Here is a 27,803-nt window from a genome sequence, read left to right as displayed (position 1 = left end):
TTACAATTGACACGCCCATTATTTTTAGAAGTTTCTCCTAAATTCGTCAGTTAGGAGCTACTTTTAGCCTTAAGAATCTTTGTGAATACGGGCCCTGGTCAAACTTCATTCCATTAGGAGTAAAGTGGAGTGTTTCCCATCATGCACTGTGTTCTGTGGAGAACAGAGAAACATCTGCAGCGTCCTTATGATTTCTGTTGCTTCACACACATAGATAAACTGTAGCCTATATGAAAGGAAGATGGAGAGGAGACAAACTGTGATTTCACGCTGAAGCTGTGCAGGAACCTTTAGACCAGAACACAGTGAAGTAGTCAGAACCGGTTTATCTGTAAAGTGACAATAAAGACACTGAGACAACGCCTTAATGTGACGTGTATCTCCAGCGCCACGCTGTTGGTGTGTATGTCTCCGTCCGCACTCAGCCAGCAGTGTCCCGGCATGTGACTTAACGGAATTGAAAGTCCTGCGACAACAGCGAAAGACAGTCTATCGAGGAAACATGTAGTCGTTTAACTGTAAGACTCACTGCATATGGTAATATCTTGATTGAAAAATAAGTCAGACACCGAAGTTTGTGACACATCAACTAAATGGTGAGTTGAAGTACTGATTCATTGGAAACTGGGCGTGTTAACCGAAGATTCTTGGCTGAGATATAAAATATTTTGAACTAAGTCTAGGTGACTGAGATGCAGAACTTACATTTGTAGCTATATGAGAATGTTTTCCTCATTTATATCTTTGATAAAAATATCACCTCTATATATATTCGTATTTAATATTTGTGTTGAGTGTAAAACTCTATAGTTAAACTTTACTGAACGCGATGTGAAAGAGTCGATGATCGTGTGTCTGCAGTCAGTCAGACTGTGTGTTCGTGCTCAGTGAAGTTTACAGTGACAAGTAGAGCTTAGTCACCTCACAGTCACACACAGTCAGTCAGTGTGTTTGTGTTCACCATTTTGCTCACACATGACGAAGACTTGTTCTCATTCTTCGTCCACTAATGACTGAAGACTCACAAATTCATATGTGTATTTTTTTAATTTAATTTAGTGGAAACAAGTGATAATTAACTAATAGTTTAATATTTATAGATATTTATATATTTTGATCTTTTGTCTTTCAACTGTTTAAAAAGCAGTCAATGAAGATGAAATAAGACTCTGACTGAGAGTTTCACAGCTCTGAATGCTATCACATCACTATCACAACATCACTGTGTGTGTGTGGGTGTGTGTGTGTCTGCTGTGTGTTCTTTTGTGTCTCTTTCTGTGTGCTTCTCATTCCCTCTTCCTCCCTCTTTACCTGAGCACACCGTTCGAGTGTGACAGGACATATAAGGACAAAAAGCGCACAGTGCAGTTGGGGGGAGAGTCACATGACTTCTTACTTGTGTTCAAATATGAAATTCTAAAGCTTCATACCTGCCAAACAGGTTTGTCATTTGAGTTTATTCATGTAATCTTTCCTCACTGAAAGATAAAACACTCATGCAGATGAATAATATCTGTCTTCTCATCATAATCTGGGCCCGTATTCACAAATACTTTTATCTTAACGTTAGGAGTACTCCTAAATCGGACTAAAAGTTTTTATGTAGGAGTAGTTTCCTAAAAGTAATTCACAAAGCTACTGAGACCTACAAACGCTTCGGACAAAAATGACAAATTAGAAGACTGCGATGAAAAACGTGAATTGTAAATAAAAGCGGCGTTTGCTCGAAAAGCTGCGTCAAACCACTCTCCATTAAAATTCGGGAATCTTTTTCCAATTGACAAAAGCCCTATTCGTACGGGACTAGTATAACCTGGGGACCTCCAGCAATTTGTAATAATTGTGGAGGTCGTCTGTGGTCTTAATCCCGTGTGAATCTGCCATGTCCGTAATTTGTAAAGTAACAATTCCACCGCAAATGACCTCCCCTATTTCACCAAACACAGAGGTCATGTGATAATATTAGTCCCTTGCAAATCGGCATCTCTGTGATTTGGGGTCGTTTTTTGTTTTTCTTAAGGTTTTTTGTGTTTTCCACCTTTTTCCTGCCTTTTTCCCGGTTGAGAATTAGGAGGCTGCGTTGAGAATTATAAATGAAAGTTTTGACAGCATTTTGGGTGCAAATTCAGGAGGCTCATCAGAGGAGTGAAATCTCGAAAGATGATTAGATGGATTACATGCATGGCAGCATGCGGTAAGGAACATTCTTCCATCTTTCAACAGGCTCACCAGTTATTATATTAAAAATATCCATATCTAACAGTTGTGCTGCTCCAGTAAGAGCTCCGGTTCGATCGACCCGGTGATAATGTCAGTAAATACAAGTTAAAACACAGACTTTGCTTATCCTGTGTGAATGCGCCGCACCAAACAGTACGTGGTGGGATAATTTCTAAGTGCGAAGAGCTGGCAGAGAGGACAATAGATAATAGACAATGGACAATTTCCACTTCTATTTGCACTGTTTCACTCTATTTGCACTGTCTACCATACTGCACCGTTTACTGCAGCTACTGTTCATTTTATATTCATTTTATATATAATACTTTATATTTTACATTTTATTTGTATGCTACTGGACACTTGCATTTCCCTCGGGATAAATAAAGAATCTATCTATCTATCTAGAGCTGCATTTCCCAACAGAGTGTTGCCAAACATTATCAGCGTTACTGGATTGTTTCGGTTGGTTGGGGACGTTATTGCGTCCCTCACCAACTCAACCACAACTTCAATCCCTTCACGGTCCATCCGACATCGTTTTAATAACTCCCTGTTATTTAGCTTCTCCAGAACATTCGGCTGTGACCAGGTCTTAGCGAGTTAGGAGTCCTCTGGACTACTTCTATGGTCTCCCAGACTTAGGTGCTACTTTAAGGCTTAAAATGTTTTGTGAATGACTCTCATTTTCATAAATTAGGAGTCCTAAAGATACGACTGACACGCCCATTATTTTTAGGAGTTGCTCCTAAATTCGCCTGTTAGGAGCTACTTTTAGCCTGAAGATTCTTTGTGAAACGGCCCCCTGGGCCTGTATTCCTAAAGATTCTGAGAATCTTCTTAGAGAGCTCCTAACTTAACCTAAAAATTCCTAGCAAGGAGTCCTAGCTTAGGAGTGATTCCAGAACATTCTCAGAGAACTCTGAGCAAGGAACGGACAAAAACTCCTATCTAGTGAGGAGGTGTGGTTGACCCCGTTGCTAGGTATGAGTCATCATTTCAAAAGCTGTGATTGGTTGATCCTAAAAGCTAGATAAAAAATATACTTTTGGTGATAATGGGCAAAGGATGGACCCTCAAATCGATAAACTTAATTATAGAATCTAATCTTATGAAGACTGTGTAATTGTAAATCATATTTCACATAAAAGAAAATATCTGTTAAATGAATAGTAAGCTATACTTGAAAATTATCCTACAAAATGTGTGAAAACTTAGGCCCACTTGCACAGAATTCACATAGTGATAGTTATATTTATTTGCTAATATTAATTGCCATGCTGGTATTTTTTGCACTTTCAACTTTAAACATTTCAACTCAATTTGGTATTAACGAGGGTGAAATGGCTCAGCTTTCATCAATGTCTGTGATTACTGACCCGCCTATAAGAAGCAGTGTTGTGATGACTTTAATTTCGGGTGGGATTGCATTGTGGCGTTGGGTTGGAGAAGTAAGTGCATCTCTAATGAGATCAACCACAAACATGATTCCTGCACAATCCAATCTGTAGCGTTTCATTAATTCACTGTCATCCAGTGTTTGGAGAATATCTCTCCTGCCTCTTCCGTCCGTCATTTTGTCCTCTGCTTAGAGAACTCCTAAGCTGCTGAAAGTCCTCTTCCCTGCTCTTAGCAGATCACACCTTAGGAGCTCTCTTAAGAGCTAGGATTCTTTAGGAATAGCTTTTATTCTTTACTAGGATCTAATCTTCACTCTTAGGGGAAATTCTAAGAAAACATCATGATTCTAAGAATTTTTTAGAATTTGGCCACTAGGAGCAACTCTTTGCACTAAGAATCTTTAAAAATACGGCCCCTGGTCTTTAGTCACCTGAACACTTTATAAGTGATCTCCTCTGTGTCTGTTCACATCAGCTGGATCAGTCAGCTGTGTGAGGGATGTTATAACAGAAACATCATGTCCACTTGTTGTTGCTACTGAGAGCTGACAACAACAGGAGCCTGTTTGTGTTTATTAGCAGTTGTTGTCTCATGACTTTATATGGAGACTCTGTTTATATGTGTTTGTAATGTATCAGTGTTAAACACTGACAACATGTCACCATGTTCCAGATACACAACTTCCATGTGTGTGTAGGAGCAGCACTGGTTCTGCAGTGTTTCATGTGGCAGCTACATGTTGTTGTCTGCAGCTGAATCCACATGTTGTCATGTTTCCTGCTGATGGTGGACACTGTAACCACTGGTGCCATCTTGTGTCAGAAGAACAACACAGCAGCTTAGCTATAGCATCCAGACTGTGTCCAGTCAGGAAGTCCTTGTGTGTGATGATGAGCATGATGAAGACAGAGGAGTGTTTAGAAGACTAAAGACAGACTGTAGATGTTGGTTGTGGTACATGTGAGGACTGAACTGTGATCACATGACTCTTCACCTCTGTCTCCTCTCACAGGGAGAAGATGATCTGCAGGATCCTGCTGCTCATCAGCCTCAACTGTGTCTGTGGTCAGTTTACAGCTTCACTTTCTGACACTGTGATTCAATGAAGCAGTTAAAGTGGCCCACATGTGAGCAAACAGCTGATGTTGATGAGCCTCTGCAGCTCTGAGACGTCACTAAACTGTCCACACAAACATGGAGATGGAGTTTAAAGGCTGCCATGTTAAAGCTGTCAGTGTGTCTGCTCCTCACTTTCCCTCTCTGTCTCCTCAACAGGAACATTTGTAGTGAATGTGACACAGACCTCCTATCAGGCAGAGGAGAACCACGACATCACACTGGAATGGACGTTCACAACCACAGCTGACACTTCCCATGACTCACTTTTTATCTTCTGTGAGATGAAAACTGATGACAAAGTCTCAGTCCTGTTTGAAATACGTGGAGGTGTTGTGATCCCAGAGTCTCGGGATCAACAGTTTGTAGGACGAGTCCAGTGGGACAAAGACGTCCTCAGAGACGGACGACTCAGACTTCATGTGTCCAGACTCAGGACTGAGGACTCAGGACAGTACCTGTGTGATGTGAGGACAAACTATGGTGTGAACTATAGTGAATGTCAGCTCAACGTCTCTGGTAAGTTGGTTGAGTAGAAGTCAGTAGAACTTTATTAACAGGTTCAATTCAGCAGCTATTTTTGGATCAAGAAGAACCTGAAGAAAAGTATTGAGGACGACCACAATCCACAATCAAACTGTTCTGTTGTTTGGTCTTTTTACAGCAGCGAGGGATCAACCCAAACCTGAGAGATCCAACACAGCAAGTCGAGGAAGGATCAGCCTCTACTGTGTACAGGGACTGACACAAACAGTGGTAGCTGTGTTGTTTGTTTGTTACCTTTTTATTTATTCATTGTCCATCTAAGGCTCCGTCCACACGGACAAAAACGATCTTTTTCCCCCCCGTCTTCCTCGGCATCGTTTCAAATATAATTGCGTCCCTACGGATCCACTGAAAACGACCGAAAATGCTGTGGTTTATATTCCAGCCTATAGGTGGCTTACACGCTGTAAACAAACAGACAGTAGACGGAGAGACCGAACACAACAAGAAGAAAATGAAAATGGCTAGTACAAGGAAACCAGAATCGTTCGTATGGACCGTTAATGAGGTCGAGCTGCTGCTGTGCCTCAAATATAAGGCGAGTAAGATGCAAGAAAGGCTCAAGCACAATGCGGCACGAGCACAAGCATGTAGTCCACCATTGTTGTTGTTGTTGTTGTAATGAGACGTTGCAGGGTGGGGCGATGGCGTCATCGTTTTGGAAAGTATGTGGATTCGCTGTCCACACGAAAACGGGAGGGCTGTGTTTTCAGATTTTTCCACCCTGAGACCCGTTTTCAAAAAAGTGCGTTTTCAGGATCTGTGTGGACGGTCGGCCAAAACGATGCAATACATGTGCGTTTTTGCAAAAGAGCGTTCTCGTCTGGATGGCCCCTAAGAAACAGAAGTCCTGAAGAGGATTTAAGAAAAGTTCCAGCTCAGCAGGACGAGAGGATAAACATTTATCAACACTGTAAATGAGACGGTTACATCATCACATCGTGCCTTCATGTTGTTCAGTAAGCAGTGGCGTGCACAGACTTTTTCAAGGGCAGGGGCGAAAAGAAAAAAAAAGGGCACATACAGCGCGTTCTCGCCACTGAAGAGGGCACTAAGTTCCGTGTGTTGCCGAGGGCACTTTAGACATGTTTATATGTTATATAGCCTTAAAACAGACTAACGAGACAGACTACTCAAGTTAATTTGTAGTTAGGATCAGCATTCATGAGAACTGTGTAGATTCAACATTGGACTGTGAAGAACACACAGAGACATGGATGTATGAAGGAAATAAAACTCTAGGGGGTCTGGGGGTCCCCCAGAACATTTTCAATGAAGTAGATGCCATTTCCTGTATTCTAGTGCATTTTAACACCATATTAGCACCAGATAATCCAAACTGGTTCTGTGAGATATAGTTCTGGATCAATATAGATCAAAAAGGGGCCCAACATAAAAGTCATTGCAACAGTAATGTTTCATAGTATTTCTTGGTCTTAACAGTCTTCTGGAGTTTAGTTTGTTTTCTTCACCCAATAGGGCTCTGTGATAAAAACACAGGGAACAATACACATTTAAAATATTTATTTGACACCTCAAAGAAACAAACTATGATGAAGCATGGACATACAGTGGCTTGCAAAAGTATTCACCCCCTTGAACTTTTCCACATTTTGTCATGTCTTGTCATTTTGTCACCATAAATGTAAATGTATTTTAATGGGGTTTTATGTGATAGACCAACACAAAGTGGTGTGTAATTGTGAAGTGGAAGGAAAATGATACATGGTTTTTAAACATTTAAAAAAACAAAAAACAGAAAAGTGTGGTGTGCAAAAGTATTAACCCCCCTGAGTCAATAGTTTGTAGAACCAACCTTTCCCTGCAATGACAGCTGCAAGTCTTTTGGGGTAAGTCTCTACCAGCGATGCACATATGCCAAAGATTCTCACTTGGATTTAGGTCTGGACTTTGACAGGGCTGTTCTAACACATGAATATTCTTTGATCTAAACCATTCCATTGGAGCTCTGGCTGTATGTTTAGGCTCGTTGTCTGGCTGGAAGGTGAAAATCTGCCCCAGTCTCAAGTCTTTTGCAGACTCTAACAGGTTTTCTTCTAAGATTGTCCTGTATTTGGCTCCATCCATCTTCCCATCCCATGGATTAAACAGTGCTCTGTGAGATGTTCAAAGCTTGGGATATTTTTCCATATCCTAACCATGCTTTAAACTTCTCCACAACTTTATCCCTGACCTGTCCGGTGTGTTCCTTGGGCTTCATGATGCTGTTTGTTCAACAATGTTCTCTAACAAACCTCTGAGGCCTTCACAGATCAGCTGTATTTACACTGAGATTAGATTACACACAGGTGGACTCCATTTACTAATTAGGTGACTTCTGAAGGCAACTGGTTGCACTGGATTTTATTTAAGTGTATCAGAGTAAAGGGGGGTGAATACTTTTGCACATCACACTTTTCTATTTTTAAAAATGTTTGAAAACCTTGTATAATTTTCCTTCCACTTCACAATTATGCACCACTTTGTGTTGGTCTATCACATGAAATCCCATTAAAATACAATTACGTTTGTGGTTGTAACGTGACAAAATTTGGAAAAGTTCAAGGGGGTCGAATACTTTTGCAAGCCACTGTATATGTTTCCAACTGAGCTGTGCACTTAAAAAGGTATTTTAAAGAAAAGCGTTTTTAAAAATTAAAATAGAATAAAAAATCCCAAATGCTTAGCCTGTCGGGGGGTCAACTTAAACCTGGCGGCAACCCTGATGTGCAATGCTAACCCCACTTTTAATTTTACTGGCTAGCTTTAAAAAGCTATTCCCGCAAGACTTAGCTAGGCTAGCTCCTCAGCATAGGCTTAAACATGTGATAGGCATCTCTACCTAATAATAGCACTTCCAGGCTACATACACTAGTATTAAGTAATGCAAAATTGGTAACTTAATAGACAGCTTGCTTTATTAGCTGCCTACCTCACACAGCAGTAGGATGCAGGGTTGCACCTCAGTCAGTATTAAGTCCTCACTGACGTGACCATTTGAGAGATAGTGTGTCTAAAACTGAATACTTAAATGGATGGAATGGACTTATTTTAACAACGGGAATGTGTTCTTAAAACTTAAGTTACCATCTATCTAGCTGCAATCAATTTATTCCATAATTTACTAAATGCAATGAATCGAACTGACCTAGCCTAAATTGTAAATTGAAAATAAAATCTAGAAAGTTTATCAGCCCATCAGCCGTTTGCAAAAAATAAATAAATAATTAAATAAATAAAAAAAAAAACTGAAAATATGGGCTAATGGCCATACAAAGTCTATTGAACATTAACAGGGTTTAACTTGTTGAGACCATAAAATGACTCTGGGAAAACTCTGCATGCCTTAATTGATTCAATTAAGGCATGCAAGCTTTCCCAGAGTCATTTTGGCAGCAGTTTAGTGTGTTTTTCCACCCAAGAGAGCACTTGTGTTTTACCAACCACGAGGTTATTTAAGCACGTGTTTATACCACCCAAGACTAGAGGGCAGGTTATCATGTTTTGCCAACCGGGAGTGCGCTTAAACTTGTTTTAACCGCCCAAGAGAGCAATTAAATGAGGTTAGGGTTAACCCTTATTTTCACCTACGAGGTTTTGCCAATGAGGAGGGCACTTAAAGACGCCCTTTTTGCCACCCAAGTGGACAGTTTATCATGTTTTAACCAGCCAACCAGGAGGGCACTTTAGCACACGTTTTTGCTTTCCAAGAGGGCACTTTAGCACGCGTTTTTGCCTCCCAAGAGGGCAGTTTATCATGTTTTAATCAGCCAAGGGGCCAGTTTAGTGTGTTTTTTCCACCCAAGAGGGCAGTTTAGCGCAGGTTTTTCAACAACTGGGTGTATTTGTAGTGCTATGGCTTAGACTGATTGGTCTACAACTAGATTTTAAGTGTTTTCATGTGTGTGAGTCTGTGTGCTTTTCTAATTTTAGTTGTGTTCTGTATTTTAAATTGATGTGTTTCTTCCTTTTTGAACAATGTGCCTCATGTAAAAAACAGTGTGTAGTGTTTTGCAAGAAGTGTGTTGGAGAATTTCAAACACAGTGCAAAGCATATATTGTGTTGCAGGGTTGTTGCTTTTGTTTAGGGCATGGTCACCAAAGTTAGAGGTTGTGATGCTTTGGGCATAGCAACCACTTTTAGTGTTTAAACATTAGGCAAAAACTGAAATAAAAACAGCTTCTCTCATATTAAAGGATTTATTTACAGTATGTTCACATTATAAACAGAACATCAGTAAAGTCAGCGCATTGTAACAATGTTCATCAGAAGACAAAGAGTAAGATTAAATACATGATGACATCACTTCCTGTGTGTCTGTAACATCATACAACACATGAGAACAAGCAGATCAGTTCAGCTGAAGCTTCATGACCTCCTGCAGGAGTCTTTCTCTCTCATGAATCATCCTCTATATGAATGTATTTAATATCTTATGCTGCAGTAACATTCTGGTCTTGTGTCTTCAGTCAGTCTGTGTGTGCAGATCTGTGGTCAGTGCAGCTTTCAGCTGTAACACGTTACTTGTAACGTAACATCAGAAAGGCAGCATGACGTTACATCAGGTAATGATTACAATGTGAGGAATAGTGTTTGTTACTCTGGATATCTACAGAGATCTGCATGAGGCACTAAATCCACTTTATTCTCAAAACTACAGACTGCAGCTTTAAGATAAACTGTAAACTCTGACTCTGTTTACTTTCATCAATTAAACCTTCTCACTAAGATTTCTACAGGTGGACATGATGTTTCTGGTAGAATGTTCCTGGCCGACATAAATGTAAAATTGTTTTTGTCTAAAATAAATCACTGCACTAAGATGAGTTCAGTTGTAGTTTTAAACATATGAAGGGTGTTTTACTCACTTTGTGTCTCTCCTACAGCGCCCATTACAGCTAAATACACATCGCCGCTTATGCAAATTAGGTGATGACGTCATGTAGCGACTTCAGGTGAATTTTAGGACATTGCATGATGGGAAACACTCCACTTTTCTCCTGATGGAACGAAGTTTGATCTGAAGTTGTGTTATGTTTGAATGTAACTACATGATTTGATTTAACCAATTAATTAATTCCTCTATAATGTCAGCAGAATTAACAAGGAGGCACAAACAGGAAGCAGACAGACTCTGACAGTGACGAGGCCACAAACAAACATCTGAATGTTTTTAATGTTGAATTTGAAAGAAAGCATCAATGATTCATGTGTGTCGTCGTCTGTTTCCAGAGAAAGATGCTGGACATTAAGAAAGTGATCAACTTTGCTACTTGTTGTGTTAAGATAAGCTGTATAAACTCTGAGAAACTCTGTCTACAACATATTGTCAACACAGTGGATCTTCTTGTTAACTCAACTCACAGTACAGTGCTAATAATTAATAGGTCATTTAAAATCATGTAGTTACATCTAAATATAAGTAAACCTGCAGATCAAACTTGTTAACATCATGCACTGTGTTCTGTGGAGAGGAGAGAATAATCTGCAGCATCTTTACAGCTATCGCATGAAGCGCTTTACTGAACTGGAAACAAACTGTTATCAGTTCAGTCCCCATTGCTTTTCTGATGAGTATCACTTACCTAAACCATAGATAATTTCATTCCAGGTGACTCTGCAGAAGTGAAAAGTCTCAGCATGTTATACATTATGATACAATTTCTCCTTCTTTAGTCAGACAGATTGAATCTTTTTCACTTCACAGCCACACTGCTCTGACTACGTCTCTGTGTTCTCGTTTACAGTTTCCTGCACAGCTTCAGAGTGAAATCACAGTTTATATTGTATCTGTTCCATCTTCCTCTGGTATATATCTATCTGTGTGTGAAGCATCACAATTAAATTATAAAGAAGCTGCAGATGTTTATCTTCTCTCCACAGAACACAGTGCATGATGGGAAACACTCCACTTTTCTCCTGATGGAAACAAGTTTGATCTGAAGTTTTATTTATGTTTAAATGTATCCGACAGTGATGCTGCTGTGTTCAGGAGAGTTTGAGAGTGATATATAATAGTGATGTGTTGGCTGCAGTCCAAGTAAAGACTGTAGTCAGAGCTGTAGGCTGTAGTTATAGAAAGGCATGTCAGTGCATTTCAGTGATGTGAATAACACAAAGATACCAGGCAGACTTTGGATATCATCTCTTCTCTGCAGGTCTGGTCCTGTTCTGAATACCCTGCTAATTCCTGCTGCTCTGTTTATCTACAGTCTGATGACAGCAGGAGCCAAGCCCCGCCTCCTCCTTTATATTCCTATGAGTTCTTCAGATTGAAGAAGAGATATCAGTCCCTCCCTCCTCCCACACTCCCTCTGTAGAACTTTCATTACTGGAAGTTAACAGTCACAACACCTGCATTTATTATGGTAACACTTTAAAGGTGAATGTAACTGTATGATTTTAATTGACATATTACATGATTACCATGTTAATGACTGTTCAGTGGTTGATGACGTCACATCTGATCCAGAGCAGGTTGTGAGCAGTAAAAAGTCTCTGAGGCTTCATGTTGTTGTAGAAGAAGTCTTCAGTGGACTGGAGGACTCTCTGTCTGATGACTGAGCTCAACTACAACTGAGTCTCATATATATGTGACTGTTCTCTTCTCAGTCTGGTTCTGACCTCTGTCTGTTCAGACCTGAAGAGGATCTTTAACTGGACCTAAACCTGCAGTCTTCACCACTGTGATGTCACTGGTCATTAACGTGGCCTGTAAAGCAGTTTGTAACTGACTTCACTTCATGTTTTCTCAAGAAGACTCAGAGAGACTTTGTGTCAGACTGGAAACACAAAGACATGTGTTGGAAAATCACCTGCAGGCCTACAAACAGTACATGTCATGTTTTATAAGACTCTTTAATGAGGTCCAAGATATTGTCAGCTGTCATTAAGGTGAAGAAACCAAGAGCAACACACTCTTTATGTTCCACTGATCCTCCTCTTCCTGCACAGACTGAGAGTAAATCAAAGTGAAGCTCACAGCTGATGATGTATCTGATCTTCTCTGCAGCAGCAGCAGCAGCAGCAGCAGCTGATCCACATGTTGTCACAGGTTGGTAACCACTGGAGCCCCCTGCTGACATTAATACATGACTGCAGCTGAGGAGGCTTCATTTTCCTCTCATGTTAGATGTCTTCAGGAACAACAACAAGCAGACTCTCCTGAATAAAGTAGAAATCCTTTATCTTTAACACCAGTGTTAACAAATCACAACAAAGTGAACATGATAAAATACATGGAACAAAATACATAATAGAAACAGGATATAAAGGGGTTTCATGTGTCATATGATATATTTTCAGAAAATAATATCTATTTTGTTTCATGTTTATGTGAAACCAAATGATACCATGATAATAAAAAACAACATTTCTCATATAAATTGATTTATTTACAATTTCTTAAAATAAAACATATTAAGACATCACTTCCTGTGTGTCTGTAACATCATACAACAAGCAGGTCAGTTCAGCTGAAGCTTCATGACATCCTGCAGGAGTCCAGTACAGGAGAGATGAATCATGATGTCATATTTACTAATTAAATTAATACATCACGTAGAAAAATATCAATATAACATTAGTTAGTGTTGTGTCGGTCACGAACGTGTCGTTCGAACGAACAAATCTTTTGAGTGAACTAAGTGAACGGAATCACTTCATGAACTGATTCGTTCCTTTCTCAGTTCAGTTGAGCTCGGCCGGCCGGGAGTGGAACTGTGACTCACACAGAGAACTGTGAGGACGTGATTCACGTTCATGTTCTGTGCTGAAAGTGACGCTGTGTCACTCACTCACTCACTCAGGGCAGAGGAGGTGGTTCACGTTCAGTAACTGTACTGCTAAAAATAGCGCTGTGTTGCTAACATCCGTGTAGCATCATGTTAAGTGATGCTACTGTGCACTGAGGACACTTTCACCATGTAATAATTTTAGTGCATGTATACCACTCAAAGCAGCACTGTGTCTCCCACAAATGATTGTGTACTATAGTCTGTGAACGCACCGTCCCTCAGTAAGTGAAAGTGAACCTCAGGGCTGATTAATGAACTGAATGACCGATCGTTTGGCTGCTCATCAGTTCAGGGAGTTGGAGGGCACTGAACGATTCGGTGAACGAATCTTTTGAACGAATCATTTTAATGAACAGATTCTAGAGATTCAGTACAGTAAAAAGAACTGCCGTTCCCATCACTACATTCTGTCTGGCTCCAAATAAAAATCACACTCCTAATATTTAGTTGAACCACTTTTAGCTTTGATTACAGCCAGTTTCTCCGCGGCATCGTTCTGATCAGCTGATCAATGTCACAACATTTCTTTCCGTCCAGAGTTGCTTTAATTGTTCACCAACATCTTGTGTTGATGATGGGAGAGTCAAGCTGCTGTGTGAAGTCTCAACACATCCTGGAACACAGTGTGTCATCAGGGAAGAAGAAGAGCACTGATGGAAAAGCCTGCTCATTCAGTATATTCAGGTAGTCAGCTGACCTGACCAACTGAATCAACCCCAGATCATAACATGGCCCCAACAGGCAGCTACAGTAGACACTAAGCATGATGGGTACATCACTTCATCTGCCTCTCTGCTGACCCTGATGCTCCCATCACTGTGGAACAGGGTCAATCTGGACTCATCAGACCACATGACCTTCTTCCATCCACTCCAGAGTCCAATCTTTATGTTCCAGTTAGCCTCACTGATAAGTGTTTTCTGAAGACTACACAGATCCAGTCCCTTGAGTTCTCTTCACATTTTGTGTGGAAATGTTCTTACTTTCACTATTAAACAAAGCTGTGATCTCTATTGTTGAGTTTTGATTTAACTAAAACGTTTAAGTGATCTCTGGTAACGATCATTCAAGATAGATTTCCGACCACATTTCTTCCTGGAAGTTGATGGTTCTACACTGTTCTTCCAGGTTTTAATGATGCATTGGACGTTTCTTGACCCAATTTTAGTGGTTTCAGTAATCTTATTAGATGTTTTCTTTGTTTGATGCAGCCCAATAATCAGAGGAAATGTCTTCACACATGGTTGTTTAAGAAACGAAAATCAATTCATCAGTTAGTTAAATAACGTGTTGCCATCTGAAACATATAATCCCTGCAGTAATTATCCAATGGATGTTTCTGACCTATTTGCTTAGTTAACTCCAGGTGGTGACGTTTCTTTTGACCAGACAGTTTATAAATGTAACATATATACAGTTGTAACATAAACATGGTATTCTAGATCAACATGTTTCTCACAGAGCAGTTTTCAGATCTGAAGGTGAAGAACAACGTTTCCTCCATCAACTCCATCATTGTTCATCTCCTCTGACTCTTATATCAGGACACTTACTGAACAACATGAAGGCACCATGTGATTTAACCGTCTCATTTACAGTGTTGATAAATGTTTTTCCTCTCGTCCTGCTGAGCTGTAACTTTTCTTAAATCCTCTGCAGGACTTCTGTTTCTCAGACAGATGGTGAATAAGTAAAAGGTAACAAACAACCAACACAACTACCACTGTTGCTGTCAGAACACAGTAGAGGCCGATCCTTCCTCGACTTGCTGTGTTGGGTCTCTGAGGTTCTGGTGGATCCCTCGCTGCTGTAAAGAGACCAAACAACAGAACAGCTGAAGTTGTGACATATTTCTCAGATACTGTGAGAATGAAGTGAAGGATTGTGGTCATCCTCACTACTTTTCTTCAGGTTCTTATTGATCCAAAAAAGCTGCTGAATTGAACCTGTTAATAAAGTTCTACTGACTTCTACTTAACCAACTTACCAGAGACGTTGAGCTGACATTCACCAAAGTCCACACCATAGTTTGTCCTCACATCACACAGGTACTGTCCTGAGTCCTCAGTCCTGAGTCTGGACACATGAAGTCTGAGTCGTCCGTCTCTGAGGACGTCTTTGTCCCACTGGACTCGTCCTACAAACTGTTGATCCTGAGACTCTGGGACCTCAACACCTCCACGTAGTTCAAACAGGACTGAGACTTTGAGATCAGCTTTCATCTCACAGAAGATATAAAGTGAGTCGGGGGAAGTGTCAGCTGTGGTTGTGAACGTCCATTCCAGTGTGATGTTGTGGTTCTCCTCTGCCTGATAGGAGGTCTGTGTCACATTCACTACACACTAAAAAATGCTGGGTTGTTTTCATAACCCATCGGCTGGGTAGCTGTGGATTTTGAGCTGATTGGTTTGTTTTTATCCAAGGTTGGGTCAAATAATTTTAAATATTTTGACCCAACAGAGTGGGTTACATATTTTAAATATTTTGACCCAACAGATTGGGTTGAAGATATTCGCGGTCTTCGGATTTGTGCGGGCTTTAGATCTGGACAGGCTGAGGCAAACATCAGTCACTCTCCAGCTGGATACAAGGGAAACCTATGTAAATGGTAAGTAAATCTTAAATCACTATCCCACAACATCTACTGTTGGTAGCTTAATGTGGTAGCTGAATAGTTGTGTCTTAGTTATTACTTAAAACGTGACCTCGCTCTGCGACTCGGCCGGTTTTCCGCGTTGCTCTAACTAGTTTTTTTTTTTTTTTTAAGCTAGCTAGCTAGCCATTTTCACCTGATTAAATACTTACTCTTACTTACTAGTCACTTATGATACACACTTTGATAGATCAGATCAGTTGATTGATCAAATTCTAGCAGTGCCGGGTTATTTTTCCGTTAGCTGTGTCTGTATTCAGTTGTGGTAACGTTAATGTGAACTCTAACCATCTTTGCTGTGTTGGATGTTATTCGGGAGGGGGGTGATACCCCCAGCGTAAAGCACCTCGCCTTTAGCGACTGATAGCAGTATTCCGGCGTAAATTTAATCCATGGTCTAACGCACCGTGACACCCCCCCCCCCCCCCCCCCCCCCCCCCCCCCACACACACACACACACACACACACACGAGAGATCGAGTCTGCTGACCGCTAACGTTAGCTTCACTGGCTGTAGCAACTTAAGCAAAGATAACACAAACCGCAGTCTATTAATCCACGCGCAAGCCACTCATAGCCACAAATAACGCTCAGGACCGCATCAAACTTCATCAGCAGTACAAACAAGGTTCCAGCACACAATAGGAGGCATCAAACATCTGATAGCGTTGCCTGGTTTCTACTGAAACGAGACGAAATCACAACTCACCCCCTCTCCAGTCTTTATGCAGCAACTTTCCGCGTCCAGCATAGCGTCCAGGCACTGACAAAACACGTCCGAGTCCTCCTGGCGGCACAAACATTCAGTTTCAGCGGCCATTGGCTGGCAGTGACCATGCCAGACCACTTAAATCCCCCAGCACCGAGTCTCTTGTGGCTGCAACGGCAACAGTCACTATCGGCATCATGTAAATCTGGACTTGCAGACATGGCTCCGAGCAAATAGGAGGTCACTGCCTCGTTATGAGGCGAGGTTAGTTTGTAAAAACAAAATGCTCGCAGCGATAAACCTCCGTGTCCCTCTGCAGCAGCGAAGCGCCGTCCGTCCGCGACACTCTCCGTGGCGACCCGGCAAAGCTCCTCCCGACAGCGCAGGCCTCCTCTCGACAATGACCGTGCCGTTAGGCTAGCTCCTGCTAGCTTAGCTCTAGCTTAGCCGAACTTGCTTCGTGTCTAATAAAACACAAACACTTCGACTGCGATGGAGAGTCCAACTCACACACTCAAAGCACGTCATCCGACAATAGTTCACCGTCCGTTATTGATAAAACACGACACTGACGACACACAGTCCAGTGTCAGCTGCTCTACGCCATTAACTCTAGCTCCTTCTTCTTCACGCTCAGTGTTGCCATATCGGATTGACAGTTTTCAGCCCAATCACATCTTAGAACCCGCCCAATCCACGAAAAACCAGCCCAAACAACGAAGTTGCCAGACACCCTTGTGTGTGTGTGTGTGTGTGTGTGTGTGTGTGTGTGTGGGAGGGGGGGGGGGGGGTGGGGGCTGTTTTCACAATATTAACAACTCGCCAAATGTGGACAAAGCAGCCCAAATTGTATTCACCCGCCCAATGTATTTTTTTCCCGCCTGGCGTCAACAAAAGGCGGAAAACCGCCAAATCTGGCAACACTGTTCACGCTCCGGTCAACCCGGAAGTTTAAATCTCTTAGAGGTCATGAACTCTCACACATAATAAGAATGACTTTAACTTATTTTAAACATTCGGAACCCATGAAATTCGAACATTTTAAACAGAAATTATTTATACATTTTAACAACTGGCTTTTTATTTTTAACTAAATAAATAAATAAATCATTGTGTGTATCTTTTTTTTTCATAACACTGGCCATTGCAAATGACACACAGTAATTAATCTAGCATACCTATATTAAATAAATCAATTCAAGCTTAAATTTAAGAGTCTAAAATTAGGCTACATTGAGCCTGATCTATTTATACCAGAGATTTTCTTAAAATCAAGTTAATACCTTTTAGAAAAAGGTCACCTGGGGTAAAACTCCTTCTGCTACCCTGATTTGCATTTGTATAGCTCACAGCATTTACATTTACATGTTAAAGCCTCCCCTAGATTTAAGGGGAAGGGGGTCATGGGGGGACAACTGCCAAGCAAGGCCCACGTCAATTTCCGACAATTCACAGCAGTTTTTGGTGTTGCCTGCAAATTGCTGTGTACAGTCGTAATCCTGAAATTCCACAACAATCTACTGTGCCACTTACTGACGAAAATCCCCCTTTTCATGCAGTGTCTATGGAAAACAGTGGCAAAGTATGTTTATATTTGGGCTCGTTACTTTGTATTTTAACTATTTCTAGATGCGTAGTAGCCTCTCACTTCTTCTCCTCACTGAAATTTCTCTTGGTAGTTTCCCTCACTGTACCTTAGACCAGAGCTTGCATGCTGTTATTATAATAAAACTGTTGCATATTATTATTATAATAAAGCTGATTGTAAACACTATTCAAGCTCTGCAGACACACTAAGTTGACTGGCTTTGTAAAAGTAATCATTAATCTTTCTGTTCTTTCCAAAAGATGGATGAGTTTGTGAGGGAGAAACTCACTGAATGGTCTCTGACAGAATGGATCCCCACTTTTGAAGGTATTTTGGTATTGGTTGTTGTGATACAACCCGACATCAAATAATTACAGCTATCCATTTGAAACAGTTTCATTAAATACATATTAAAGAGCATGGTGCAAGTTGAGATCCACATTGTGTAAATATGTGGAAGGGCTATAGCTTAGTGCAGTTGGGATTTTCTAAAGAAAAAATATAATGCTGCATCTTTGACTAACTTTTATAAAGCTATTGGCCACAGTTTGTGAAACGGAACTGCTTGCGGTAGGGATTGGCAATTAATTGAATACATATATTAAATATGATTAAGAATATAAAGACTTAAGCTTTTTAATAATTCATTTCTTGTTTATTTCCTAAATATTAATGAATAGACATGAAAAAAATAGAACATTTTCTTATCGACTACAATGATAGTCACTTATGCCATATTTTTAAGCAATATTGGCGTGGCTGTGATTGTCTTTGAGGCCTTGTGCCTACAACAGAACCACAGCCATGACGATATACAACGTGAATGTCAGTTTGCACCAACAACGGTTATATTTAGAACACCTGTGAGCAGAGTGATTTTACTGTTGCATGTCCAAGTGATGTTGTACTGTACTATATCAGCACTCACAAAATGCCTCTCGTCAAATCAAATTATTTGGTTAGAACTAACTGTTGTATAATATACTTTGATGAACAATGGTGGGGTACATGATGCAAATAGAAGCTCAATGTGTTGCATTACGATGTTCATTAATCGTAACTGAGGCAAAAGTTTGAAATAAATGTGATATTGAAGTCATAATGTCAACATTTAAATAGTTTTTTATTTTGCAGCACAGCGGATCGATAGAGAATGCTTTTTTCTCTTGGATGGAAACAGCCTGACTACCCTGATTCCCGTCCTTGGGCCACGGCTTAAATTTCAACAACAACTGACGTTGCTTGAGGTACAATAGAGAAGGTCGAGACAAAATGGGTTATCTTTGTTTCAAATGTAGAAGGTCTTTAGGCCCTGACATAAGATGTTTTTTTTTCCATTTGAAAGTGATGCATGGTATATTCTCCACATCAACTTATTTCCAGTGTGCACAAGTTGGTTGCCATCGTTCATTTGACAACCAGAGATCATTTAGGAGACACCTTATAAGGCACAGTTTTGACTTTGCTGTTGAAGAAGAAGGTTCTTCAGCTCAACATTCTGATTGGTCCATATCCCCAGACCCTGAACCCAATGTGTTAGGTGAGGTGGAATGCAGTGAGACTGCAGTGGAGGAATGGGATGAGTTACCGGATGAAAGCATAAAAGACAGAGTTGCACTCTTCTTAGCTAGGTTGAAGGCCAAGTCCTCACATACATTCAGTGGGATCAGGGATGTTGTTGAACACACATCTAGTCTAATCAAAGACATTGTTGATGGTCTGAAGAGAGGAACAGTTTCTTTTTTAAGAGAGATAGGCCACTCTGAGACTCCAAAAGCACAGGAACTGCTAGAGCAGTTTGAAACAGCAGCTGAACCATTTCGTGGCTTTGAGTCAGAATATAGGCAAATGAAGTTTTTCACCCAGACTGGATACTTTGTACAGCCAGAGGCACTACCTCTCCCTGGCTTTTCCTATATACAACAAACTGATAAAGAGACAGGGACTGTGAAACAAGTGGCAGTTCGGGACACCTTTCAGTATGTTCCCCTGAAAGCGATGCTGAAGCTTGTGTTAGAAAGTCCAGGCACAATGGAGAAAATCCTAGAGTGGCGAAACCGTGAAACTACAGCCTTTGAGGACCTTAGAGATGGCACACTCTTTAGAACAAATCATCTATTTTCTGAAGAGTTGTCTGTTCCAATTGCCATTTATGCAGACGATTGTGAGATGGTCAACCCCCTCGGTTCTAAAACATCAGTCAACAAGCTTGGTTTCATTTATTTCACAATTAAATGCTTGCCACCAGAGTATCTGTCCAGCCTAAAGTCTCACTTTTTGCTGGCAGTGTACAAGAGCAATGATGTGAAACATTATGGAGGAATGAATGCTGTTCTGGATCCAATTGTGAATGAGATTAGGGACATGGAACAGAATGGTATTCAGATTGAAGCAAGACATTTCAGTGGCACTGTAAAGGTTGGACTGGCCCAGGTCTGCGGAGATAACCTTGGACTCAACAGCATTCTTGGTTACAATGAAAGCTTTTCCGGCAATTTTTCATGTAGAATTTGTCGGGTTCGCAAAGAGGTGTTATGGGAGCAGACCGTTGAGGACCCTTTGTTACTGCGTGATAAGGTCAACTACCAGTCAGACTGCCTTCTGAACAACTCAACTGAAACTGGTGTCAAAAGAGAGTGTTCCCTTAACAAGCTGCAGTTCTACCATGTTACTGACAACATAACAACTGATGTCATGCACGACATCCTTGAGGGGGTTGGAGGTTTAGAAATTAAGCTAGTGCTTAATTCATTGATTGACCAAAAAGTCATGACCCTGGAAAAGGTGAACAATAGACTGGTCAGCTTTGATTATGGGTTTCATGACGTCCATAACAAGCCATCTGAAATCAAACCCCAAGACTTGAAAAATCCTGATGGGGCCTTTAGGCAAACGGCTACACAGACATGGTGTCTACTGAGACTGCTGCCCCTCATGATAGGAGATTTGGTTCCGGAGGGAAACAAACACTGGGAATTGCTCCTTTCATTACTTAGCTGTATGGAGTTCATCTTTTCTCCTGAATTGACACAAGGGGCCATCATCTTTCTGAAAAGTCTGATTCAGGAACACCATTGTCTTTATTTAGAGCTCTACCCTGACAGACACTTGAAACCCAAACACCATTTCATGGTTCATTATGCCAGTGCAATCAGGGCATTGGGCCCTGTAGTTCACTTCTGGTCCATGCGCTTTGAGGCAAAACATTCCTTTTTCAAACAGGTAAGCCATGTGACCTGTAATTTTAGGAATATTTGTAAAACCCAGGCCTACAGACATCAGATAATGATGTGTTACACTCTTCTGTCTGGCCAGCTTTTCAATCATAACTTTGAAGTTGGGCCAGGGCAGACCAATCTCCTTGGAACCATAGATGATTTTGAGAAGTTGAAATGTTGCTTTGATGGAATTGCCATTTTTACAGAAGTGTATTTGGCATCATGGATTAAGTACAAGGGTACGAGCTATAGGCCAGGAATGACACTTTGGCTTTCTCACTCTGCCAATGGTGAGCCTCAGTTTGGAACCATTCAGAGCATTGTGGTAATGAACTCAACAGTGAAAATCATTGTGAAAAAATGGGAAACGACAGGCTTTGAAAGGCATTACTTTTCCTTCACTGTTTCTCCCACCACAGCACTTGATGTAGTTGACATTGATTCCATTGCTGACTATCACCCCCTCCATGTTGTGAGGTCCCACAAACAGAATGATGATGATCATTACGTTTCATTAAGATACAGGCGGTTTTAAACATAGTGTATATTATAGGAACACTGTACCTGCACCTGCACTTAACATCAGAGCTGGGAAATCTCTGGGATCAGAGCTCAGAACCCTCTGCGTTCACATTTGTTAATCTTATGTTGTTATTAACTTGTACTCTAAATAGCATTGTGCACACTTAACATCAGAGCTGGGAAATCTCTGGGATCAGAGCTCAGAACCCTCTGCGTTTACATTTCTTAATCCTATGTTGTTATTAACTTGTACTCTAAATAGCATTGTGTGCACTTAACATCAGAGCTGGGAAATCTCTGGGATCAGAGCTCAGAACCCTCTGCGTTTACATTTCTTAATCCTGTTATAATTAACTTGTACTGTATATAGCATTGTGCACACTTAACATCAGAGCTGGGAAATCTCTGGGATCAGAGCTCAGAACCCTCTGCCTTTACATTTCTTAATCCTATGTTGTTATTAACTTGTACTCTAAATAGCATTGTGCACACTTAACATCAGAGCTGGGAAATCTCTGGGATCAGAGCTCAGAACCCTCTGCCTTTACATTTCTTAATCCTATGTTGTTATTAACTTGTACTCTAAATAGCATTGTGCACACTTAACATCAGAGCTGGGAAATCTCTGGGATCAGAGCTCAGAACCCTCTGCGTTCACATTTGTTAATTTGTTACTTAGCTTGTATAATGTCACTTTATGAATTTTGATATTTTTGTAAGTTGTATGTGTTATAGGTGCCTTCCTTTCTGAGTAGGGATGGAACACCTGTGATCAATTAATGGTTGGTTGGGTTAAAAGGACAGAGGGGGAAACTCCGAGGAGAGGAGACATCAAGTAGCAGTTGGAGGGTAGCTTTTACTCCTATGTGTTTTTTGAGTAGTTATTAGTAATTTTTTTCTGTCTGGGCTAGTTTTGGAGTCTCAGATTTGCCTATCTCTTTAACCGTTTGTCTAGAGCACCACTCTGTAGTACCTCATTTAAAGCAACATAATTCAATATTATGATCTATAAAGAAAATTAATATAGCATGGGATACTCGGTGTCAGTGACATGTACAGTGCATCTTGTAAGTATACCCAGTAATTCTTCTTCTTCTGAAACTCTAAATATCACGATAAAGCAATAATTTCCTTTTCCTATTTTTAAGGATTCAAGCCCCACACCCGAGACTTCCCTATTGCTGGATCCCATACCAGCTCCAGAAGGCACACCGTGGCTAGAGTTGCCTACAGAACAGTGTGTTTCACTGGAGCAAGGAGCAAGATTCGTGAGTTCACTTGTGCAAGTATTGTTAATTATGATAATAGAAGAGCACCACAGGAATGAGCCCAGAAGAAAGATGTCCCAGACGTACTGAATTTTACATGGGAAAATTAATGTGGTTTTTCAGTGGGCATTTCACTTGAATGCATAGCATAAGTCTGTGGTTTACAAAAGTTTATTAAACAACAGTCTTCATCACCATGATAAAAATATTGTGCTGACACAAACAGTTTCCATGAAGTTTAGTTAACTACATACCTCATTTTAGGCATCAAGGTAAAATCCCCATTCTCAAAACCTATTGACTTTTACCTGTCAAATCCTTGAAGTCCAGGACTTGTGCCTTCCAACTACAAAAATGGCTCATCCATGCGGTGTTCTATACTTTTCAGGCCATTTATTTTGAATCAAATATAATTTAAGTTGAATTTTGAATTGAATTACAAGCTTAGCTACACGAACCCTATAGGGAGGGGAGGGTTACAAACAACTGATTATAGTCCACAGTTTAAGATTAATATTTTTTTCTTTAAAATTCCTTAAGTCTATACTTTTTTTTTCAATAGAATATTTGTGAGATCCTGACAAAAGCAACTGATGGGAAAGGTGTGGTTTCCAGTCTGCAGGGAAGCAACCACATCTCAGTATCTGAAAGAAGGTTAATGGTCCGTATTCTGGTGGGACATCTCATAGAGCGCTTTGGGGAGAAGTAAGTATTCTTGCACACAATCTCACCTCACACGAGAGTGGAAGTTACAAGTTCACTGTCTGATCTAGGGATAATTATTGTTGGGATCTGGGCTTTAAGCAGCAAAACATAGTATTTTAGCCACAAAAAATATCAGTTGTTTACATAACATTTAAAGTATTTTTACCACTTTACTAGCACAGCTGCACTTTAACACTTGCCGTGCCAAAGATCAGTTGTTTCTATGGGTGAGAAGATGTAGTTTAAAGGCAAAGGGTTGTTTGACAGCAAGGTAAAACGCTAAATGTTTTGATGCTGGGCTGGCTCTCGTCCAGACAATTGGTTTGCTTTGTTTCAATGCTGTTACTATTCAACTGCTCGTCTAAACTGGGCGCATTTGTAAGCAATACACTGACTATTGTACCTCATAAACCTCACTTCAAAAAATTCAAACTAACCTTTTCAGAAAGAGATAATTCTTTTTTGTAGCGTTAACAAATTCTGTTAAAATGTCTTTTGTCTTTAAGTCCTACTTCAGCCATGAAGGCCAGGCTGGCGTCCTCCATAGTGGATCAGTTTCCATGCCTGAGAGACAATCAAGGCACAGGCTATGTAAGTAAAGTTTCTAACCACACTCAGATTTGCTCAGAGCAAATCTTTCAACTCACACACTTCTTTCCCATACAGCGTATCGTACTGTTGTTACTATGAAACGGAACCTGTACATTACTGTGCTTCCAGTCTTTGAAGATGGTACTAACAGCATATAGACAGAGAGTTTTAGTAACAATGTTGCAAAAAGGTTCACCAGGTGGAAAATTAAAGGTTAGACCATTATGTAAAAAATTTGTTACAAACATTCTATTGTGAATCCTACTGGTATAACTCTTTATTCAGTGTTGCTGCTGGTCATTGAATGTGTGTGTGTGGGCCTGTGTTATCTATTTACTTTCTCTTCTTTAGGATGCATGGTTCACCCCAGGGAGGGCCCACAAGCCCGCAACAGGGTACCTGGAGGAGCGCCTCCATAACGTGCGCAAAAGGACCCGCAAAGGCCGCCGGGTGAATTCCGCAGCAGTACCTCAAGCTGACCCAGTCATTTTGCCAGGTACAGCAAGATGTCTTGGACTGAGGTGGAGGGGACATGTTTCCCTTATATCTCAATCCAACTGATGTTGTATTGGATGTCTTCATTTATCACTATTTGCTACAATTCTTTCTTTTCTCTGCACATTACAGAACCCATTATAACTGGTGAGAGGTGCTTACAGTTGACATCATGGCTCAAAAATAACTTTTGGCCACAAGCTACGGTAACCCAGTACATGTTGGAGACGGCAGTCCATAGAGCATACTGGATACGACAAGATGGGACGAAGTCTATCCAAGACATACTGGCAGAGTTCCCTCGACTCATGGACACTCCAGGCATGGTGAGTTTACATCTACAATGTTTGTGTGTTGCCCTGTCTAAAATTCATACATTTGATTTCGACTTCTGGCTAAAAAACATAAAGGTATATAAAAAAGGAATCCTGTATCTCAAAATTCATATAGAACCCTGTTTAAAATTAATGAAATGAATGGATTCTTTGAAAACATTATTGTAGAAATAGAGTTAGTGATTTGATTCTGCCATATGGGCTTCAACGGGATGGGTATTTGAAGGGTTAAATGCAGAGAAACATAGTTTTTTAGCTGTGCAAATAAGCCAGCACATTTCTTGCGATGTAACCTCATGTTCTTGCATCAGTGTGTCTTAACTCAAATGTGATGTTTCAGTAATCATAAAAAAGGTAATTCATATTCTGCTAATTTGATTAAAACAAGGCCAGCATTTCTGCTACATCCATTTAACCGTGACGGGCCGCCACGGCAGACAACTCTACTTTGTGAACACAGCCTGTGCCATTTAGTGGCAGAATGTGGACAGGTAGACAGACCTGTCACGGCTGAACAGTGTTTCTAGAGGAAACACTGAAGGCACATAAATCAGTGGTAAAAGATGAAAGCATATAGTGTATGGAGTAGCGATCTTACTCCATAATAGTGATATAATATAATGATTCATGGGGTTCTAATTTAATAGTTAAAATCAGATAAGTTCATAACTTCAGTTAAAATGCAGAAGTTAAAAACAGGTTCATAGATATAAATGTTACATTTTAACGTACCCAGGCGCCTACCTAGAGTACAAATTTCATAGCTACCTGTGTCGGATGTTACATGTACCTTACACATTTTTTTTGGGGGGGGGGGGGTTCCTGTCTTTAGATCGCTCAGGATTTTGCGGTGATACAGCCAGAATGTTATCAACGAATGTCTGAGAAATGGATCCCTGAGTTGGCTCAGAAAATCATTCGTATGGGCAGAAGGGAGAAGACTGGAGACATTCTTGTGAACATTGATTCACTTTCAGCAGGTATTTACATAGAGCTGGTGTAACATGTGGCCCTCAACTTTGTCGATGTCAGTTATTTCTCAGTGCAGCAGTGTGAGTTTAAGGCACGTCATAGTTTGAAATGACGTCTGTGGCTGTGGTTTTTAAACTTTTAAATGTTAAGGACTCTAAAACTGGCACAAGTTAGACCACAGAACCCAATTACATAAGATTTTTGCCCAGGGTTTTCCATTCTGATAAGATGTGTGCTTGACCAAAATGGTAGTCATACATTCTGACATTGTGTTACTTAATGGTGAAATGGTAAAAAGTAAAGGTCACACACACATCCCAAAAAACATCTAGTTGGGTGCTGGATCAAAAAACCAAACAGCTCCCATTAAGGATATTTATTGTGTGTAACATTTGGAAACAATAAATGTCCTTAATGGGAGCTGTTTGGTGAGCATATCTTCTTGCTTTCTTTGACTTAATGGTGAAAACACATTATTAATGTTTTTGCTGGGGGCCCCCTGGAACCGTTTCAAGGATCACTGGGGGTCCTTGGACCCCACTTTGAGAATCACTGCTCAGTGGATCCACTGGCAAAGAAAAATCCCCACAGTACATAAAGTTAAGAGCTAAAGGACAAATTCGCTAATTTCAACTTTTGATATAATTGTTCCTCACTAATGCTCACTAAAAGTTAATTTCAAATTAGATGTACATTTTTATTCAATATATAATACCTTGCTTCTATAATGTTTTAATTTTTTTTTCAAGTTTGAAATTATGTTTGAAAAAAAATGTGGATGCTGCTGGCTGTCAGGTTTCTCAGCTGTTCACAGTCCTCTTCTGAGACAGAGTGAGTAGATATAAGTGGTATCATAATTTAGTGAGCATTACAGAGGACTAATTGTATGAAGATGGCTTGAAAATGAGTGAAGTGGTCCTTTAATGTTGACAGACGTTCAATAAATGTTTTATTTTTACAGATCGACAGGGTGAGATAGCACTACAGCTGCTGCCGGTGCTGCTCCCAACTGCCTCATACAAAATTGGACGGAAAGTGTGCCGCCCCAGCAAGCTGGAGGTTCTCAAGGCCTTCATTGACATCCAGCCCGTGAGTTAAGACAGTGCTTTTCAAAAAATGTCACGTCAAGGACCCCTATATGTGTATTTAGCCGTGGACCCCCATCTTAAAAGGTTTTCCAGAGACCCCAAGAGAAGACTTACAGTATATCTAATCATTTCAAAATTATTCCACATTGTTCACATTTTTCAAGATTTGTCAACATTTTTTGAAAGTCAACTAGGCCTTTGCATCACGACACATTCAGAGTATATAGATCTCTCATTTTCAAGTAAGCTAAGAGAAAAATAGGATTAAAGTGGTTAAACTGATGTTGATACAAGTAACCACTTTTGCTGGGGACCCCATGGTGCCCACCTCTAGGATCCTTGGGGACTTGGGCACTTTTGAGCAACACTGCGTTGAGACAATCATCATTAATACTGTGCAAAGTGGAATTGACTGGTCATTTTGGCATGTACAGAAATGTGCTTATTGGACTCAGACTCCAGATACAGTGTCTGGTACAGCACTGGGCATTACCTGTGGAGTTGAACTAACCTGTTGTACAAACTAATTTTTGTTTTTCTCTTTTTTCTTTTTCAGCCTGGAACAAACATGGTGGAGTA

The 27,803-nt window shown here is 40.5% G+C and overlaps 1 protein-coding gene and 1 long non-coding RNA gene across 2 annotated transcripts in view; one reads left to right on the top strand and one right to left on the bottom strand.

Moving 5' to 3' along the window:
• The window catches only part of LOC115588980 (uncharacterized), a 654,211-nt gene that overhangs the window by 145,401 nt on the left and 481,007 nt on the right, over positions 1-27,803 (top strand). The window lies entirely within an intron of this gene.
• LOC115588992 (uncharacterized) lies at positions 13,974-16,146 on the bottom strand. The gene is made up of 2 exons (XR_003985435.1): positions 15,068-16,146; positions 13,974-14,887 (listed from the first exon to the last, which is right to left on the bottom strand). It is a non-coding gene; the product is annotated as an uncharacterized LOC115588992 (long non-coding RNA).

This window comes from Sparus aurata, chromosome 10, assembly GCF_900880675.1.
Source record: "Sparus aurata chromosome 10, fSpaAur1.1, whole genome shotgun sequence".
Taxonomy (NCBI): domain Eukaryota; kingdom Metazoa; phylum Chordata; class Actinopteri; order Spariformes; family Sparidae; genus Sparus; species Sparus aurata.
The sequence above is the reverse complement of the archived record's forward strand: the minus strand, read 5'-3'. Positions and strand labels throughout refer to the sequence as shown.